This window comes from Macaca thibetana, chromosome 4 (genome assembly GCF_024542745.1).
Source record: "Macaca thibetana thibetana isolate TM-01 chromosome 4, ASM2454274v1, whole genome shotgun sequence".
Lineage (NCBI taxonomy): Eukaryota > Metazoa > Chordata > Mammalia > Primates > Cercopithecidae > Macaca > Macaca thibetana.
The window spans coordinates 38,381,896-38,402,398 of record NC_065581.1 but is presented as its reverse complement, the minus strand read 5'-3'; the positions used below and the strand labels follow the sequence as shown (position 1 = coordinate 38,402,398).

The 20,503-nt window shown below is 51.8% G+C and overlaps 1 protein-coding gene across 15 annotated transcripts in view; it reads left to right on the top strand.

Moving 5' to 3' along the window:
- The window catches only part of CCDC167 (coiled-coil domain containing 167), a 699,343-nt gene that overhangs the window by 623,639 nt on the left and 55,201 nt on the right, over positions 1-20,503 (top strand). The window lies entirely within an intron of this gene.

The following is a 20,503-nucleotide window of genomic DNA, read 5'->3' as shown; positions in this document are numbered from 1 at the left end:
TTCCAGGACTTTCCAGGGTCTCACACTCATTTGAAAGTGCTGAGATTATAGGCGTGAGCCACCACACCAGGCCAAGACCCATTTTGCACATGAGAAATGGAAGCAGCTCAGAGCTGTCCAGACTCAGCCGGCGGCGGCAAAGCTGGCTGTGAAGCTGGGTGCTCGCAGGCCAAGGCCACGTCACTTCCTCTTCCCAGCTCACCAGGTTGTTTCTCTAGAAAATGCCCAAGAGATGGAGACAGACAAAAAGGAGGAAGAAGGGGAGTGGTGAGGGGGAAAAAGAAAAGACAGGGGAGAGAGGACAAGCCAGAGAGAGGCACAAATGGAAAGAGAAAATCTCAGAGCCTCACAGTAGTGAAGCTTGAGATGAGAAAGAAAGGTCACTCCATCTCCCCACCCACCACACCTTCTCCTGCAAAAATGAGTTGTCTTCCAGGGATGGCCTCTGGACATCCCCATTCCAAACCTCTGCCGGCTTCAGGGCCAACCCTAGGTCACCTCCGCTGAGCTCCTCCTGCTTGGTCTCACCTCTTTGTGGGAAAGTCTGGCTTTAAATGTGCCCCAGATACCCAAGTTCAAATCCAGCCTCTGCACTTACTACCGACAGACCTTGAGCGGTTGAGGGGCTCAGTGAAGATGTGGTGGGTGAATGAAACCACTTTGTGAACCCCAGCAAGAGATGGTTCTGGGGTGCCTGTTCTCAGGGCTGAGAGGGGGAGCAGCTCCGGGACTGGGACAGCCGCACGAAGCCCTGCTGGCTTCCTGCCTTGGACGGCGCCCCGAGGGAGGGACGGGAAGATATAAATAAGACATTTAAAGGCCTCTGTGCTTCCCAGCTGCCCTAAGTCAGGAGTGGCTTTCCTGACGCGGAGGGTGGCTTGGGACATGAAAAGTGAACGGGTTGCTAAAATGTTTTACTTCCCTGGTGGTGTTGGCGAGGCTTTAATGAGGAGCCATGCATCACTTGGCCCCTCACCCCGGCAGATGATAAAGGGCCACCGCTCCCCGCAGGCCTCAGAACGACCCACCACTGCCTGGCTTGTAAATTGTTATGGCCCAATGAAGAGCTCGCCCTTAAATGTCACTCACCCAGGAATTAAGGTGAAGACAGGCACAGGGACTTGCCAGTGGCATGACTCAAGGTAGGGGCTGGCAGGAGTAGGCCCTGCAGGATGGGGTGAGGGGCAGACTCCTCTTCGGGAAGGGCAGTTGGATTCCAGGTCTGGGGTTAATGAAAAGTGCCCCCTGCCCCCTAAGTGATCATTATCTTCAGTAATTATCCCTGCTCCTGGGGGAGGCAGGGAGGAGCACACTGAAGAGCTGTCATTAGAATGGATTGGCTAAAGGATTCAGACCTGGCGTGCTGGCCTAGGGTCCTCAGCCTCTCTCCCCATCTCTCTTCCCCACTCCATCCCCCCCAACCCCACCTGTCTTCCTCCTCACCTCCACCTCTCTCCCTGCTCCCTGCCAATCTTTCTCTCTCACCCCAGTTGCCTGCACGGTTCACAGGTTTCTCTTTGCCCTGTGGACCCCAGGGCAGATTGAGAAGGAATCTTAATGAGTCTGACTCAGGCCGGCAACACGCAGGCTGCCCCGCTTTCTAGCTTTACTTTCTAACTTTGGGGGCATGGAAAGGTCAGCTTCCACCTCTTCTTCCCTGGAGGCCCTTCTCCAGAAGAAGGTAGAACTTCAGGCGCCTTCCAGGAAGAAGGTGAGCTTCAGGTGCTTCCCAAGCGTGACCCTCTTCCCTCTCCCGTAACCTTTTAGCATTGTGGAATAAATCTCACGTCCAGAAAAGGGCATGAAACAAATGTTCCATTAACAAATTCTTTCAAAGCAGGGTAGCCACCACCTCAGTCACGGACCAGAACCTCGCCAGCACCCAGCAACTTGTGGATCCCTTCCCATTGACCTTCTCCTCCCCAGGAATCCCAGGCAGTCGCTTCCTACCTTTCTCTGTTTGTGTGTTCCCTCAACAATGTGGTTCAGTTTTCCCTGCTTCTGAACTTTATATAAATAGAGTCCTGCCAGGTGCAGTGACTCACGCCTGTAATCCCAACACTTTAGGGGGCCGAGGTGGGTGGATCACAAGGTCAGGAGTTTGAGACCAGCCTCACCAACATGGTGAAACCCTGTCTCTACTAAAATTACAAAAATTAGCCGGGCTTGGTGGTGCGCGACTGTAATCCCAGCTACTCGGGAGGCTGAGGCAGGAGAATCACTTGAACCCAGGAGGCGGAGGTTGCAGTGAGCCGAGATTACGCCATTGTACTCCAGCCTGGGAGACAGAACGAGACTCCGTTTCAAAAAAAAACCAGAGTCCCATGTTATGCATTCTTTTGTATCTGGTTTCTTTCAGCCAGCCTGGCAGTGTTTGTGTGACTCATCTCTGTGACTGGGGGAGTCACGGTTCATTCATTCTCATAGTCCTAGAGAGCTTGTCACTGTCCGCATGCTACAGCCCCACCACCCATCTCCCCAGCCCACATGTCACCAGCTGCAGCATCTTCAAGTTTTGGGGCTCCTGTGCAGGACGGATGTGACTGATCCTTCCTGCCAGGAAATTCCTCTTAGGTCTAACCTCACCCGCACTTTGCCGGTTTGCTGCCTCTGATGAAGTCGGGGGAGAGGGAAGATACAGCAAAAATAACACATCAACAGCATTTGCAAGGCATTTTTCAATGTATGAAGCACTTCTTAATACACTAATTAAGTGAGATGGTCATTATTGTCCTGTTCTAAGCATTTTGTGTTTTTAACTCATTTCACCCTCAGAACCACCTTTGAAGTAGGTGCCATTATTACCCCTATTTTATAGACATGGGAACTGAGAAGTTAAAGAATTTGTCCAAGGTAGGGTTGCCAGATAAAATACAGAATGAGCAGTTACATTTGAATTTCAGATAAGCAAGGAATTTTTTAAAGCATAAATATATCCCAAACATTGCATATTCAATTCAAATGGGCAGCCTGTATTTTTGACTTCCTGAATCGAGCAACCCTAGTCCAAGGTTACAGCGCAAGTCACAGTAAAGCCCAAGATTCAGACCCAGGCTCCTACCCCACAGTCCTGTGCCTTTAGCCACTGCTCTCCTGTTACAGTGGGACCACACTAAGGCCCTGGCCTCCAGGGAGAAAAGCAGATGCATTTGAAACTGTTGAGTAAATCAAACAAGCAACGCCAGGAAACAGATTTGCCATGGAGGCTAAAGGAGAGGGAGGAATTAAGAAAGGAGCTCAGGCCGGGCATGGTGGCTCACACCTGTAATCCCAGCACTTCGGGAGGCCAAGGCGGGAGGATCACCTGAAGTCAGGAGTTTGAGACCACGCTGACCAACATGGAGAAACCGCTTCTCTACTAAAAATACAAAAATTAGCCGGGCGTGGTGGCGGGTGCCTGTAGTCTCAGCTACTCGGGAGGCTGAGGCAGGAGAATCACTTGAACCTGGGAGGTGGAGGTTGCAGTGAGCCAAGATCATGCCATTGCACTCCAGCCTGGGCAACGAGAGGGAAACTCTGTCTCAAAAAGAAAAAAGAAAAGAAAAGAAAGAAAGAAAGAAGAAAGAAAAGAAGAAAGAAAGAAAGAGAGAGAAAGAAAGAAAGAAAAGGAGGAGGAGGAAAAGAAGAAGAAGAAGAGAAGAGAAGAGAAGGAAGGAAGGAAGGAGGGAGGGAGGGAGGGAGAGAGGGAGGGAAGGAAGGAAGGAAGGAAAGGAAGGAAGGAAGGAAGGAAGGAAGAAAGGAAGAAAGGAAAGAAAGGAAAGAAAGAAAGCTCAGTCTCCGGCTCCAGTAGGCAAGATTCAGACAGGAGTCTTCTTGCTAGGAATTGCCCAGCTCAGAGGAGGCAGGGCATCCCCCAAGGCTGGGTCACCTGGGGCTGGTGGCCAACCCCTCTAATCCTCATTCTCCATCTGGTCTGAAGGGATTTGGCTCAGCCCTGCCTGGCCCAGATACTTCAGTGCTTCCATTTCTCACATGGCCCCAATTTCCAGCCTCAAAATCCACAAACAAACCACCTCATCCAACTGCTAGGCTCTCACCAGGGCCTGCCCTCTACCCTCCATGGGCCCTGTGCCAGGGCGAATTGCCCTCTTTGGATGGGATGCAACAAAAAGCTTCCCAACTGTAAAAATCACAAAATGAGTGGGATAGTGTCAGAGGCTGCAAATGTGGATATGTGCTTTTATTTTGCATAGAATAATGCATTTAATTACTTCTTCCAGGGGAAGCCTGTTTGGAAGACAGTGAAGGCAATGCTAATAATAGCACTTTGCACCGAGGGCCTCAAACGCAGAGGAAGAGCCATGAGAGCATCTCATTTCTGTTCCCAAGAACTTGAAAGCTCCTGCGAACACTTGTGCCTTCTTCCTCAAGAGGCAGAGGGAATTGTGAAGAAAATGCTGCGGGTTTCTGCTTTTAACTCGCTGTTTTGATCCTCTGCAGCCGCTAGGATATAGGACCCCCAGAGAGACTGGGCGGGGTAGAGGGTGGTCATTGTCTGGTGGAAAGAGTGTGGAGCTGGGGGACACACCTCTTCTTCTCCTTCCTTCTACCATACCCCAAAGGGCAGGGACAGAGGGAGCCCCCCAAAAATGCCTGCCCTGGCTGAGGCTGTTTCATGCACAGAGCACTGCACAGTGAATCCGGATAATCTATTTTGCCAATTTGGTAAATTATGCTCCTTCTTTGGCCTTGGTCCTGCCCAAGGGTGTTAGGCAAATTACTTAACTGCCCTGAGCCTTGTGTTCCTCATCTGTAAAATGGGCTCGTAAGGATACCTGCATAGAGGCATGCTATGAGGGTTAGATGAGTTAGATCCTATGAATGGGCTTAGAACAGCGTCTGACCCATAGAAAGAGCTCATTAGCAATATCAATTATTATTTTCTGAGCAATGAGGAGTTTGAAGCAGATCAGGGACCAAGGAGATAAGGGTGCGAAGGATATAAGGAGACCTGGTGTGAGGCTTTAGGGAGCAGAGCCAGCTGTGGAGCCCGGAGACAGCAGCCTGTCTAAACAAATTCAAATGTAAATTCTAAAAACGCTCTGCAAGCACACTGTGGAGTGTGCAGAGCTCTGGGACCAGCAGTTTCAATGGGTTGAGCTTTATGGTCCCTTCTACCATGACAAATCTCTGTTATTCAAGTTCAGGCTCTACCACTCAAATACGGAACCAGCAGTGCCTTAGGGCCCTTCAAGTCCAACCAACCCCTTCACCCATTTTACAGGTGAGGAAACTGAGACCCAGAGAGGGGAAGTGGCTGTTCCTCGTGCAGGGCGCTGTCCCACGTGGCCTCCTCGCTTGCTGCTGTGTGCTCTTGGGGAAGTGGCTCCAGGCTGGGTTTTGCCTTTGCTTTGCACCCCGCCAGGCTGGGTTTTGCCTTTCCCATAGAAGGAAGAGCTTGGACTGGATGCCAACAGAATGTGGTGAAATAAGGATGAGTTTAGCAGCCAGAGAGGCCTGGATTTAAATCCCAGCTGAAACCTGGGCAGGATCTCTAGCCCCCAAGCCTTATCCCCATCACCTCTATAGGGCTTGGTCTGTGGAGATACCACTACTCTAAGTTGCTTTACTTGGAGAAAGTCATTTATTCCAGGGAAGTGAGTCCTATTATTACCCCCAATTTACTGATAAGGCAACTGAGGCCCACAGAGGTCAAGTAACTTGCCCAAGGTCATGTACCTTGTAGGGTTGACTCTGGGAAGTGTTCAATGTCCATTGTGTAGCCCAGGGCCCGGCACATAGTGTGCCAGGCACTCAGTGAGCATCAGCCCCATCCCCAATCCGGTCAGTGACTTCTAGGATGATGTCATCACAGCCAGCACTCCCAGGAACCAGGAGACCTTTCACACACACTGCATGGCTGTGGATGAATCAAGTGTTGTAACCAAAGATTGGGAAAGAGATTAGGGGACTCGGCTCCTGGAGTGGAACTATTAAAAAAGAAAGAAGGCGCTCAGCTCTGCTACAGAGGAGTGAGGAAATAGGGCCCAGGCCTCCTCTTAGATGCTGGGCAAACACCGGGCGAGGGAGCGTCCCTAACCAGCTCAATGTGTCTGCTGTTGGCCATAAAGACAGGGCTTATTGGCGCTATGGTGCCGGGAGAACCGAAGAGTAACAAAATGGCCTCTTCGGAGGGGGATAAAGAGGCAGGTTTATTACCTTCAACAACGAGGGATGCTCAGGACCACAGCCAGCCCCTCCTGATGAGGAGCCACAGCCCACCCCACTGGGATGCGAGGCCACCCTCACCCCACAGTCTCTGGACCTTTGCTCTCAACTGACTCCCCTGGCGGGACCCAGAATGAGCCCCCTAACCTGTGCAATCCTTCACCCTCACCCATCCAGGCACAGTTGCTCCCCGCTTCTTCCATCTCCCTTAATGCTTGGCTTGACTGCCTGCACTGAAATTACTGGCTGTGGGACCTTGGGCAAGTCATCTCACATATCGGGGTCTCAGCGGCATCAGCTATAAAACAGAGAAATAACAGAGGCCAATTCGTGGGGTCGATGTGGGGATCAAGTGAGGGCTTGTGATGCGCTTGGCCCAGTGTGTGACGCTGAGGAAACCCTCAGGAAAAGTCGCTTATGATGATTATGAACAGTTCGGCCCTCACCGCACGTTGTGTTACAATCTGATGATTTGATGTCCCCGATGAGACCATGGGCTCTGAACTCTCATTTCCTCATAACAACCCATGACATAGTTATTAATGTCCCCATTTTAAAGATGATGACACTGAAGCTCAAGGAGGGCCCCAAAGTCACACAGCTTGTACCAGACAGGAGGCAGGTCCCAAACGTGGACTCTGTGCAGCGTTTGCGGCTCCCAGCTCTGCGGCCTCAGCTTGCGCTCTGTGCAGTAAATAGTTAAAGATGCTGCTCCAGGACTCAGGCAGGAAATAATTAACGGAAAGCAGCCTCAGTTTAGGAGGGCTCAGAAGCCAGAAGCCAGGTGTGGAGGCCCCTGGGATGTGGGGAGCCAGGGGGCCAAGAGGGCTCTGAGCTGTGGGAGGGAGCTGCCGCCACTCCCAGCAGAAGCACCAGCCCCAACTGCTTCATCACCAGACGCTGCTGCTGAGAGGGCATGTGCAGAGATACAGGGACACTCACGGGTACAGAGACACAGAGATACACATGCAGAAACAGACCCCCACACACAGAGGTTCACATGCACACCCATGCACACTCATCCTCCTGCAAGGCTGTGTTAGACGGATTGTACGTGCTTTCTAAGGAGAGAGACTGGGTGCTGTGACCAGAATGCCTGGGGCCTCCTTGTCATATAAGAGAGATTTGGGCAACTGTGGAAAGTTCAACTCACAGGCCAGTACTGCAGTGGGGAGAGGGGGGGTTCCTAGTGTCCTGTTGAGGATAGAGGGTGAGAGATCAGAGAATCTTAGGGTTAGTAGATCTGTTCCCCGCTGACCAGCATCCAGACAATTATATGACCCTCCCCTCCCTAGTGGTTTCAGACTTTCATGGATATCAGATCCACCTAGGGTGCTGATTTAAAAATTCAGACGCCTGGGCTGCCCCATCAGAGATTATTATCCCCACCTGGCAGGAATGGAAACTGAAACCCAGAGAGGTTAGGTAACTTGCCCAGGACCACACAGCAGGGCTGGTATATGGGCACGCTAGTGCCCAAGCTCTGAACCACCATGCCAGGCGGTTTCAGGCACCTGCAGACCCAGGTGCAGACATCTGAGGACATACCACAACCACTTGCTGAGGGGAGCAAGATGGGGAGCAGGGTGCAGAGCTGGACACAAAGGTCCAGGACCCCGATCTCAGAGCTCTGTTCCCACGTGGGCCAGGAGACTCAGAGAAAAACCTGAGGTCCAACCCCAGCTGCGTGAACTGGCTCGACAAGGCTGCGGAATGCAGAGGCAAGTGCCTAGTGGTCAGGAACACTGGTTCCAGAGTTAGCTGGAGCTGTGTGACCTTGGACAAGTGATTCAACCTCTCTAAACCTGTAGTAGAACTAGGATAACAACAGTTCCCACCACAGGGGGCTATTGTGAGGATTAAATGAACTAATACATGAAAATTAGCATCTATAAGTGGCATCTGGGTGGGTGGCAGTTTAGTCTCCTACAGACTCAGCTGTGGGGTAGGGGCTAGGTGCATGGCCAGAGAGCTGTCTGAGGAGGATTGGTCTATTCCTCTTGGACCATCCTGGGGCAACTTGAAGCCAGTATGATTCATCTTCCCCTCCAGGAGAGGGACAGAAGGGAGGCTAACCCTGGCTCCAGATGCAGCCCAGCTAGATTCTTCTGCCCTGATCGTGGGCTGCCATCTGGATGGACCCGCCAGCCTCAGAGGGCGGTTAATTTACAACCCGTGCTGCTCCTTGTCCATACTGGGCCAGAGCGGCCTCAACCCCCAACCCCTCAGTCTCCCAGCAGAAGAATATGCGAGCACTCCTGGGAACAAGTTCCAGCTCGAGTTCCTTCCTTCCTGCTTCTGTCAACTCCATCCCTCCAAGCTTTGGCCTCCCCCAGCACCTCATCCAACTGGCAAACTTCCGAGGAGAGGCAGGACAGTGAGCAGGCGCTCTGCCCAGGCTGCCTGGGTTCAACCTCCAGAGCTTACCAGCTCTGCAACCTTGGGTAAGTCGCTTAGCCTCCCTGTGCCTCTGTTTCCTCAGCTATACGATGAAGATAATACTAGAAGCCTCTTTTTCAGGATGATGTGGTTATGGGTGTTGCGGAGCTCTGTTCCGCCAGTTCCCGCTGTGAGTCACCGCTGTTCGCTCACCAAGAAACAAGTTGGTCAGGAAGCTGCACTGCAGCTGTGGTGTTGTTTTGTCTTGTTTTGTTTTTGTTTTTTGTTGTGTTGTTTTTGAGACGGAGTCTTGCTTTGTCTCCCAGGCTGGAGTGCAATGGCATAATCTCGGCTCACTGCAACCTCTACCTCCCAGTTTCAAGTGATTCACCTGCCTCAGCCTCCCGAGTAGTTGGGGTTACAGGCGCCTGCCAACATGCCAGGCTAATTTTTGTATTTTTAGTAGAGACAGGGTTTCGCCATGTTGGCCAGGCTGGTCTTGAACTCCTGACCTCAAATGATCCACCCACCTCAGCCTCCCAAAGTGTTGGGATTACAGCCTCAAGCCACCGCGCCTGGCCCAGCTGTGGCTTTTAAGGACACCAAAGAAACACTCATGGAGCCAGAGGTGACAAATCATGGAATGAGAATTACCCTAACCAGCCACAAGGAAAAATCCCTGAGGTGTGTGCTGACTTGATCAGAGGCACCAAGGAAAGGACTCTCGAGAGTGACAGGACCAGTTCTGATACCTCTCAGGACTTTGAGAATCACCCTAAGAAAAACTTGTGGAGGGCTGGGCGCGGTGACTCACACCTGTAATCCTAGCACTTTGGAGGCCGAGGCGGGTGGATCACTTGAGCCCAGGAGCTCAAGACCAGCCTGGCCAACATGGTGACACCCCGTCTCTACAAAAAAATACAAAAATTAACCAGGCGTGGTGGCACACATCTGTAGTCCCAGCTACTCAGGAGGCTGAGGTGGGAGAATCGCTTGAACCCAGGAGGCAGAGGTTGCAGTGAGCCGAGATTGTGTCACTGCACTCCAGTCTGGGCGACAGAGCAAGACCTTGTCTCAAAACAAACAAAACAAAACAACAACAACAACAAAAACTTGTGGTGGGCCGGGCGCGGTGGCTCAAGCCTGTAATCCCAGCACTTTGGGAGGCCGAGACGGGCGGATCACGAGGTCAGGAGATCGAGACCATCCTGGCTAACACGGTGAAACCCCGTCTCTACTAAAAATACAAAAAACTAGCCTGGCGAGGTGGCGGGCGCCTGTAGTCCCAGCTACTCCGGAGGCTGAGGCAGGAGAATGGCGTAAACCCGGGAGGCGGAGCTTGCAGTGAGCTGAGATCTGGCCACTGCACTCCAGCCCGGGCTACAGAGCAAGACTCCGTCTCAAAAAAAAAAAAAAAAAAAAACAACAAAAAAAAAAAAAAAAAAAAAAAAAACTTGTGGTGAAGGTTCTGAGACGCAGGATGTATTCCAGATAAGAACCCACAAGTGACTCGTTGACTTGCACGTCTTCCGAGGTTATCAGCTCATTACTTCTATTAGTAATGTGCCCAGGAGTGAAGGCTGAAGTCACCATTGCAGATGCTTAGGTCAACTATTGTAATAATTTGATTACTAGTTGTTAAAAAATATATATAGCAGCCACTTCCTAATGCTGTTGTTAGGATTAAACCATCCCATGGACAAAGGTTTCAAGCAGCCCCAGGCACAGGCTACCCACTCAGTGATCGTTCTCAGCTGCTGGAACCCCTGCAACGTGATGGGTGTGGGGGAGGGGTCAGGGTGTCAGGGAAAGGGATTGACTCAAGGCCTGCAGGCCTCAGCCGGGGGAGGAGGAGGGACCTGGTGTGTAACTAACTGGTCATGAGGGGAGAAGGGCCATGGGTGGTGAGGGGAAGGGCTGAGGGTACCCAGAGGAACAGCCGAAGTCAGGACTGTCCTCTGGGGGGAAGGAAAAGAAAATTTGCATGGAGGCTGTTCTGCCTGGCTCCCGCTATTCCTCCTTTCATTCTTTCTTCCCTTTCTGCCCCATTCCTGAGGGAGAGACAGACATGGAGAGAACCGTTGTCAGGCTTCACCCTGCTCCCTGGGCAGGCCTCAGGCCACCAACCGTTCTTTTAGGGCCTCCAGCCCTCTAGACAGGCTGGCCTACGACTCCACTGGGACAGTGTGGCCATTGCTGTAGAAGGCAGGGCTGTGTCCCCTCAGACTGGGGATCCCTGAGGAGGGCCCTGTGTCCCCTCAGACTGGGGCTCCCTGAGTCAGGGCTGTGTCCCCTCAGACTGGGGCTCCCTGAGTCAGGGCTGTGTCCCCTCAGACTGGGGCTCCCTGAGGACGGGGCTGTGTCTCCCTCAGACTGGGGCTCCCTGAGGACAGGGCTGAGTCTCCTCCCTAGGAGTCACCTCATTTATCTCCTGGAACAAGACTGACCTCTTGGGTGTTCTAGGGAGGGAAAGGATGTTCCATATACTCAAAAATTCCTTTCTTCTTGCCAATAGGTGGGCCACAGAATAGAGCATTAAAGGGCCTGGTAGAAACTGGAAAGACCAGGTAAGAGCCATGGAGTCCACGCTCTGTGGTGAGGGCTGATGGAGGTTATGTTGGGGACACACTCTCTTCCCTGGTCCTGGCCTTGGCCACAGCCAGCAGCTTTCTCAAGCTTGCACCAGTTTCAGGGGACAGGAAGGAGGGTGGATGGCTCCCCAATGCCCAGCCTTCTTAGGAAGGAAGCCTCCCGTGGTGTAGGGGTCTGAAAGACCGTCTCCACACAGAAAAACATAGGGATTTATTGAGCTTCAGGGGCTGCCCACTTCGTGTCTGTTGAATAAATAATTGTAAACTCGCAGGCCAGTTCCTCCCCTAGCCTAGACCACTCACCTCTGCTGGCCTCTGTCTTCCCAAATCCACAGGACCAGCCCGTGTTCCCCAGTCGGCCCAGCCACACATTGTCTCAACCTCTCTGTCCCCTCATTGCACTGAAGCCCGGCCTCCACTCCAGCCCTCAACCTTGTCACTCATTCAGGAATGCCCAGGCTCCACCACCAGAGACCCTGGTTTAATTGGCTGGTGGTGGGGCAGCAGGACATTGATTCCTTTTCATTCCCCAGGTCATGCTAACACGCATGCTAGCAAAGCTAGGAGTCTAAGCCATGGGCTCCTCCAGAGGAAGGGGAGCTCCCTTTAATCTCTAAATCCTAGTGTCTAGCACTGTGCCTGGCTCATAATGGTGCTCAATAAATGTTTCTTAATCAATGATTGCCTAACAGATGGGCCATCCCCTTCCTGGAGCTGCCTGAAGGTTCCCGGGACTGGAGTCACTCTTCCTCTCCAGCAGGCAAGCCAGTGATTACCTCTGTTAATCTCTGTTGCCAGACAGAGCTGGGTTCAAATTCTGCCACTTCCTCGACCTTGGGTAAGTCAAACCTCAGTTTCCTCATCCACCATTGGGGCTGATAACAGCCCCTCCCTCGGATAGTTGTTTTGAGGCTGGAGAACACTTCTGTGAAGGCTTAGCTCAGGCAGTCTGTGTTAACCTGGGTCCTGGCAGGAAACAGATGGGTCATTCGAACTGTTCAGGAGTTTACCAGAGGGGTTGTTTGCACAGGTGTGGGCTGGGTTGAGGAAAGCAACAAGGAACAATGCAGAACGCCTGGGCCTACTACGCTAGGGAGCTGGCCATCCCTAGGCCTAGAGAGGAGACGGGAGGGAGCGGTCAAAGGCACCCAGAGACAAAACTATGCTGTAGGCCAGGCGCAGTGGCTCATGCCTGTAATCCCAGCACTTTGGGAGGCCGAGGCGGGTGGATCACTTGAGGTCAGGAGTTCAAGACCAGCCTGGCCAAACTGGTGAAACCCTGTCACTACTGAAAATACAAAAGTCAGCTGAGCATGGTGGCAGGTGCCTGTAATCCTAGCTACTCTGGAGGCTGAGGTGGGAGAATCACTTGAACCTGGGAGCTGGAGGTTACCGTGAGTCGAGATCGTGCCATTGCACTTCAGCCTGGGTGAAACAGTGAGACTCGGTCTCAAAAAAAAAAAAAAAAAAAGAAAGCTATGCTGTAGGAGAGGGGCCATGACAGGTACCGTGGACACTGAGCAGGCAGCCACTGCCATCCCAAAATATCTACCCCAACCTCACTCACCTTCCTCCCTCCAGTCTCCAACCATTGGGTAACACCACCCAGAGAAGATCCCAGGATGCGATCCACAGAGTCAGCCTCCCAGGGCACAGTGCAGGGCAGAAGAGGGTGGAGAGGGGATTTGGAGGAGCAAACGGAAGGTCTCCAGCACTGACATCGGCCAGCGCTGATTAAATAGTATTGCTATTATTACTGTTCATTTGGCCCGTGAACCCTCTTGTGATGTCTGACCTTGATATTTAACTTGATATTTAACTGTATTGTATGTACACACGGGGTCTCGCTGGCATAGCAGACGGCCTAAGGGTGGGACCAGGCCCTCGCAGCAGGTGCAGCAGGTGCCCCGAGCACACTGGAGGAAGAAAAGACTATGTCTTTGCACCACAGCACACTTCCACGTTCAGCCACAGGCGTTCACGCTTTTGACAAGCCATCAAATGGCTTTTCAATAGCAAGCTTCATTAAAATGGAAGCACATTGCTCTAGTATGCAGATGGGGCCACTTTATTACTTTTTAATTTGTTTACAGAAAGCCCATGTTTGGTGTACACCATCTTTGCAAATAGTAACAAATGGGCATGTTCGCTGCCTCCAAAGCTGTGGTGTCCCTGGATAAATAGACCGAAACCGTGTTGGAGCACTGCGCTTGGTTACTCTTAATAGAATCTGACACGCTCTTCAAAATGTGAGGAAGGCTGGAGGGAAGGGGGCCACCGTGTGTGTGGCGTGTGACTTTGGGCTACTCTAGTCCCTCTCTGGGCCCTCTTTTTCAATCTACACAGTAAGAGACCAGGCCCAAATAGAGCCTTTACAGCTCTCCTCTTCCATGACTTCAAGATTTCTCTACCTTTACCATCCTGGAAGCTGCAAACTTCCTGAACCACCCGCCTCCCAACTCCCAAAGGAAGCCCTCTCCACTCAAATGAGATAAAACTTACAAATTACCAAATTCATTTTGAAAATGGGTCAAATTGAATGGAGAATACTTAATGGAGCATAACTATTCAAGTGGCAGTTAAACACTCATGCGATAGACCCCAAAGCACCAATATTCTCAAACTGGGCAGGACCCTCCAATTCCAGTTTCATTCATTGTTAGCTGTGCAGTGTTGCTTAACCTCTCTGTGCCTCAGTTTCCTCACTGGTAAAGTGGGGATTGTAATGATACCCTCCACCTGGGTTGTCGGGGGCATTTGATTCCTTTTTGTGGTTTATTTTGAGGCAGAGTCTTTCCCTGTCACCCAGGCTGGAGTGCAGTGGTGCGATCACGGCTCACTGCAGCCTCAAACTCTTGGGCTCAGGGGATCCTCCCACCTCAGCTTCCCAAGTAGCTGGGACTACAGGTACGCACCACCACCACTTGTGACTAAATTTTTTAAAGTTTATTTTTAGAAATGGGGTCTCACTAAGTTGCCCAGGCTGGTCTCAAACTCCTGGCCTCAAGAGATCTTCCTGCCTCAGTCTCCCAAAGTGCTGGGATTCCAGGCATGAGGCACTGCACCTGGCGGGGATTCGATTCTTCTAACCATTCAGAACAGGTATGGCATCAGCAAATAGTCAGTAACTGTTAATTACCGTCATTGCCCATATGCACGGTAGCAGTAGTACTTCCATTAAAGAGAAAGGACTTGGGACTATCTGTGTTACATAAAGTGGCCCATTCAGCGAATCTGTCCTGTCCTGACCACACCCAAGGAAGGATGCTTGCCCTTCAAGTCACTTTCTATCACACTCCCCCGGTTTCTTTTTTTCAAGGCACTCATCATGAAAAAAACCCTTTTTATATATCTTCCTATTTGTTATCAGTCTCTCTTCCTCTCACCATGGGCTCCATGAGGGCAGGGACATTGTGTTACTCATGGCTGTCTCCCCAGTGCCTAGAACAGCATTTGGCGGTTTCTCCATAAATGTTTGTCAAATGAATGAATGTCTACATCCGCAAAGTGTGTGGTATTGCGCAGACATGAGCTCTGGGAACGAAGATGCTTGTTACAAGGGCACTGGTGAAAGTCAGGCCCATGTGGAAGCCACAGTACACACAGGCACCCCTGACCTCTGAAGTCTGGATTCTTGGAACTATCCATTAAGTGGATTTATAAAACAAGATCAGAAAAGAATGCAAGGAACAAAACAATATCCTAATCCCTTTATCTCCTGGGCCTCCCCTCCAGGCCTTGGATAAGGTGACATCTTGTCCTGAAAAAGGATTCCCAGGGTGCAGAGGCTGTGTGGTGAGGAGGATATGCCATTTTGGGTGACCGGCATGTTACAGTTTTAAAAGTTATCTTGGAGCCATCATCTCACCTGAGATCTCCTTGTGAGAACGGAAAACCCCACGCCTTCTCGGTGGTGTTGCCCCCCTTTTACAGATGTGGAAGCCGGGGGAAGAGGCAGAACTGACTCGCCCTTCTGACAGTCTACACGCAGCTCCTGCTGATAACACCTCATGGCCTCCTCAGAAAGGAGTATTAATAATCCCGCTAAGGCAAGGGATAGGATTTGTGCATTTCAAATAAGTGTTCAGCTATAGGAGAATGAAACTAAAAGGAATGGGCTATTCTCAGTTAACCAGTGTATACTATTAGCCAGAAACACACACACACACACCGACCCCAACAGTCTGGCTGGAAGTATATCTTAAAGGTCATCCCATGGGGTGCCCTCAGAATTTCAGAAAGTAATGTCTCTAATTGATCCCTCTAGCAAAGATGCAGGAGACAACATGGTAAAATAAAAAGGCCACTTCTCCTGAGAAGGCTTCAAAGGCATTCTGTTATTATCATTCACAGTAATAACACTCAACACTTAATAAGTTTGCACTAACTATGCACCAGGTACTGTTTTAAGCCCTTCAGACCACAGCAACTTTGTGTTGTATTATTTTCCCCACTTTTTTTTTTTTTTTTTTTTTTTTTTTTTGAGATGGAGTCTGTCGCCCAGGCTGGAGTGCAGTGGCGCAATCTCAGCTCCTTGCAACCTCCACTTCCTGGACTTAAGCAATTCTCCTGCCTCAGCCTCCCGACGTAGCTGGGACTACAGTATTTTTAGTAGAGACAGTTTCACTATGTTGCCCAAGCTGGTCTCAAACTCCTGACTTCAGGTGATCCACCCATCTCAGTCTCCCAAAGTGCTGGGATTACAGGCGTGAGCCGCTACTCCTGGCCATTTGTCCCACTTTAAAATGAGGACACGGAGGCGCAGAGAAGTGAAGGGGCACCCTCAAATTAACAAAGCTGGTAGGTGGCAGAGCCAGGATTCACATCCAGGCAGACAGGCTCTTGGCCTCACACTCTTCACTCTTACAGCCTGTTGTCTCTCCAAGGGAAAAATCTTAGGAAATTTTTTAAAAAGTAAAAATATACAGTATGGTATGGTTTGGCTGTGTGTCCCCACCCAAATCTCGCGTTGAAATGTGATCCTGAGTGTTGGAGGTGGGGCCCGGTGGGAGGTGATTGGATCATGGGGGTGGTTTCTAATGATTAAGCACCATCCCCCTAGTGCTGTCTTATGAGATCTGGTTGTTTAAAAGTGTGTGGCACTTCCCCCTTTGCCCTTTCTCTCCTGCCACCATGTGAAGAGGTGCTTGCTTCCCCTTCACCTTCCTGAGGCCTCCCAGCCATGCTTCCTGTGCAGCCTGCAGAACTGTGAGTCAATGAAACCTCTTTTCTTTATTAACTACCTAGTGTCAGGTAGTTCTCTATAGCAATATGAGAACAGACTAATACATAGCAATATAGTAAGAATCCATCTTATTGCTAAAATTTTAAATCACAAAGATAATTATTAGTAGTGAAAGTGCATGACTGTCCTGTTGGCTGTAAAACCTTCCATGTAATAGCATTATCGGCAAGTGAGGCTACAGAAGATGGCCCAATATTTTGGCTGGTGGACATGATGGAAAGAGCATTTGGCCCACGGTTATAAAACATGTGTCCCAGCATGATTACTCCTGGGTCTCGGAAATGGTACACTCATCTCACCCCCGCTGTCATTTTACATATAAAGTATGTGAAGCCCAGAGAGGTTAGGTGACTCACCAGAGGTCACCCAGCAAATTATGGGGAAACCTAACCACTCAATTCAATGAATGCTTAACGTCACGTCTACCATTTGATTGAGTTATGTTCTTTGCATTAGAAGCCAGAGAGAAGCCCAATGCCAGATCAGAATGGGCCAAGTTAACCCGCAAAGGGCTAGAACCAATTCCTTCCAGGGCTCCAGTCACAGCCCAGGGCTATTTTCTGCCTAAGTGCAGCTGCTGCTGTGGGGTAGTCACTTAAGAGTTTTAGCCCTTGGCTCTCCTCAGGAGAGGAAAGAGGAAAGACCAGACACCTACTGATCCTTTTATGCGAGGGCCAATGAATACCTCACACCTTTCAGAAACTTCCAAATAACCCTCTGCCTTCCAATAATTCTAGGAGAATGGAAATTGACTCCCACCTGCCTCTCCTACCACCATTCAAGCTAATGGCTCGGGGAAAGGCCAGGGACTGCTTCTCTGTGTGTCTGCAGCCTCCTCCTCCTCACAGGCCCAGGATATTGATCATCTCCATCAGTGAGGTCACAGGACTGGGTGGGGAGGAGGCAGCTGCCCTGCAGGGGAACCTGAAGACAGCGATCTCCAGCCATGCAGCTGGGAAGTGGGGAGACCAGAAGAAGGGGGACCAGGAGCCTCTCTGAGGGTCTGTGCTGGAGGCTTTCCAGTGAGGTGACAACGGCTTATTACAGCTAATTTCCTTCCTTTGCTAGAACCAAAAATCCACAGGGTTTTTGCTGCATATTTGTGTATCTGGCACTCTCAGCTCACCTCCCCTTGGGGACCATAAGAGATGCAGAGGAAAGAAACAACATGGCCTTCCATAATTTCAAAGTCAGTTCCAGAGTTAATAATAAATTAAGAGCTGGGGGCGGGGTGGAAGCCTAGATGTGGCAGACCCGCTCTTGCAGCATAGACCAGCCCCTCTGGGAACACCTTCTGGAAGTCAGCAGGAAAAGTAGGTGCCCTGGGGACCGAAGATGCTGAGGTGGCTTCCCCACTGTGGCAGGCTTCCCCCTGGACCTCAGGTTTCTGTGGTACCCACGCCTATGGGTGCCCACACCAGGATGGATGGGGATGGAGGTGGGAAGAACTGGAGAGTATTCTCTTCCACTTCTCCCCAGAGCAGACACCAGCCCCATCAGGGCACCCATAGTCCCACGGTCTCTGAGGAGGGGGGCATGGCTGTTTCAGACAGAACAGGGAGACTTCTCTCCCTGGATGACGACTGAACCTGCTCACCTCTGAGGAGGTTTCTAGACCAGCCGCCATGCCAGTTGGAAATCCAACAGTCCCAAATGCCTGTGTGATTTTGTTATTCATTCTTTAGGTCCTAGGAAGACTATCTCCCAGACTAGAAGCTCCTGGAGACCAGGGCCTCTGACATCTGACTGGAAGCTCAATCAGTTCTTGTCAGAGCTAGAGCGTGAGGGGACTGGGGAGCAGCAGGGAGGATACTAGGCAGGTTTTGCCCCAAGAAGGTGGAGTGGAGGGTGGATAAGATCACTGCCCTGAAACATCTGAAGGGCGGTCCTGTAGGCATGGAGTTCACACCTAGGCCAACAAGAAGAGCTAGGATGAATGAGAGATGACACAAGGGACTCGACTTGGGATCCAGAAAAGGGTGAACTTTCTGGGAGTGGCTCAGCAAGAGGCAGTGAGCCTCCCACTGCGGGGGCGGGGGTGCTTCTTGGGAGGGGTCTGGAGCACAGGGTGGTGGTCAGACCAGGCGGCTGTTAAGATCCTTACCAAGCCCAAGAGTCAGTCCATGATGGATAGATGTTCTGGTCTCTTCCACCCCTATACCTAGAGCTCCCCCTCCTGACCACACAGAGAGGGACCAGAGGCAAATGTACAGGAGGACCCAGGAACCCAATCCCAGCCAGGGAGGCCACCAAACAAATCAATCAGGCAAACAGCCACAGACAGAGGATGGACACAGCGGTGGCTGGTGTGGGGATCTGTCCTCCTCTTCCCCACCCCATGGCCTAGAGGACAGTCCCTGTGTCTGCCAGTTGAACAGGCTAATAAGCAGGAAAATCAGTCTTCCCTGCCAATGGAGAGAGTGTTCTCTCCTCTCCACTGCAGGGGAGCGAGGCCTCAGCTCATCCTGCGTGCTACAGGGGACCCACTCATTCTTCACAAGGAAAATGGAACAGCACAGAGCCAGGGTGTGACTTGCCCACAGCCACACAGCTCACACGGCTGGTAAGAGGAAGGGGTGAGGCAGAGCCCAGGACTCCTACCCTGCTGCCAGCCAGTATTCTTTCTCCTGCCCTTGCCTGCCCCTGTGTCACCATCTGCTCCTACAGCAATTGGGATTCCTTTTAAAACATATGTTCATCTCAGGCAGGTCCCAAAGTGGATGGAGAAATGATATATATGTTCTTTGCTGGCCCAGGAAGAGCTGGCAGAATGAGCTCTTGACATTTCTGGGATACCAGAAGCATTCCTGGGATGCATGGTCCCCATGCTTCCTTCCCACTACCATATTCTCTCCCGAGAACTGCGGAAGCATGGATTTGTCATTCTTCTCCTCCCTGTGCCCATCTGCTTCCTTCCAGGAGCCCCTCCGCACCGTGAAGGCCAGGCCAGCTCCTCCAGTTCCTGATGGGCTGTTAACAAGAAGCTTGGAGGCCAGACCTCTATGCACACTGCTGAGGAGACCAGGGCAGTTCAGGACTGAACACAGCCAGATGTGTTCAGCACAGACCATGACCTCTCCCCGCCTGCGAGGAACAGGAACTAGTTCTGGAACTAATCCACATCTGAACCCAGACCCCTGAAGTCCACCCTCCTTTTCACCCACCAAAGCAGACAGCTCCGTCCCACAGACTGGGCCCCTCCTCCACTACCCAGACACTGTCTGAGGCTGGAGGCAGTGACCTCTGGGGATCCCTTGCCTGAGGTTTCTGGTTCCATCAATCCCAGGGAGCTGGAGAAGGAGAGCAGATTTCCCTCCAGGACTCCCGCGGATACCGACCTGAGCACATCAGCTAAAGTCCTCGCAGCAGCGCGATCACAGGCTCCAGAACAGGGCCTGAGGGTCCTGTCCCCTCCCCCACCCCGCCCCTCCTCTCAGACCCAGGGCAATTTCCCTACAAGTGTGCTCACGCTGGGCCCTCTGAGCCAAGGAGCCAATTGACTGGATTTCAATCAGAAATCCATCTCCCTTAAGGACCGCTTTGGATAAAAGCAGAAGTAACCTGCAATCTAGATGCTGATGCCAAGCCATAATGGGGAAGCCGGAGAGAAGCCGGGCCCAACTCGGCCTCGGCCCCAGCCCCCAGCTAGGACGAAATCAGGCCTCAGCTGAAGCGGACTCAGCTTCCAGGGCCCGAGGAAAAGAGCCTGAGTTCCCTCCATCTCCACCACCAGCTGCCACAGGCTAAATCCTCGAGCCTGCCGATGGGGTTAGCCGGCTGCTAGCCGTATTAACAGTCGGCCAGGGGCCGGGGACCAGTCTTGCACCCCTGGGCAGGCCCTCTGTGTGGTTCCCAGCGCGCGCCCAACAAAGGCCCTTACAGGCCGGCTAAGGAGGGTCTGGGTGTCCTTAAGAGCCAGGAGGAGCTGCGGGCTCAGCACTTGTTCCCACCTACCAACCCCCAACCTCATCGCCAGCTGCCGCTTCCGCCACTGAGTCCTCTCCGGGCTATATTGCGGTCAGGAAAGGGTCACTCCGAGAGAGCGGGGCTGCTCCAATGCGGGTCTGTAGGGACAGGAGGGACCCCGTGGAGCGCTGTTGGCTCTGGTGCGCAGCACGGA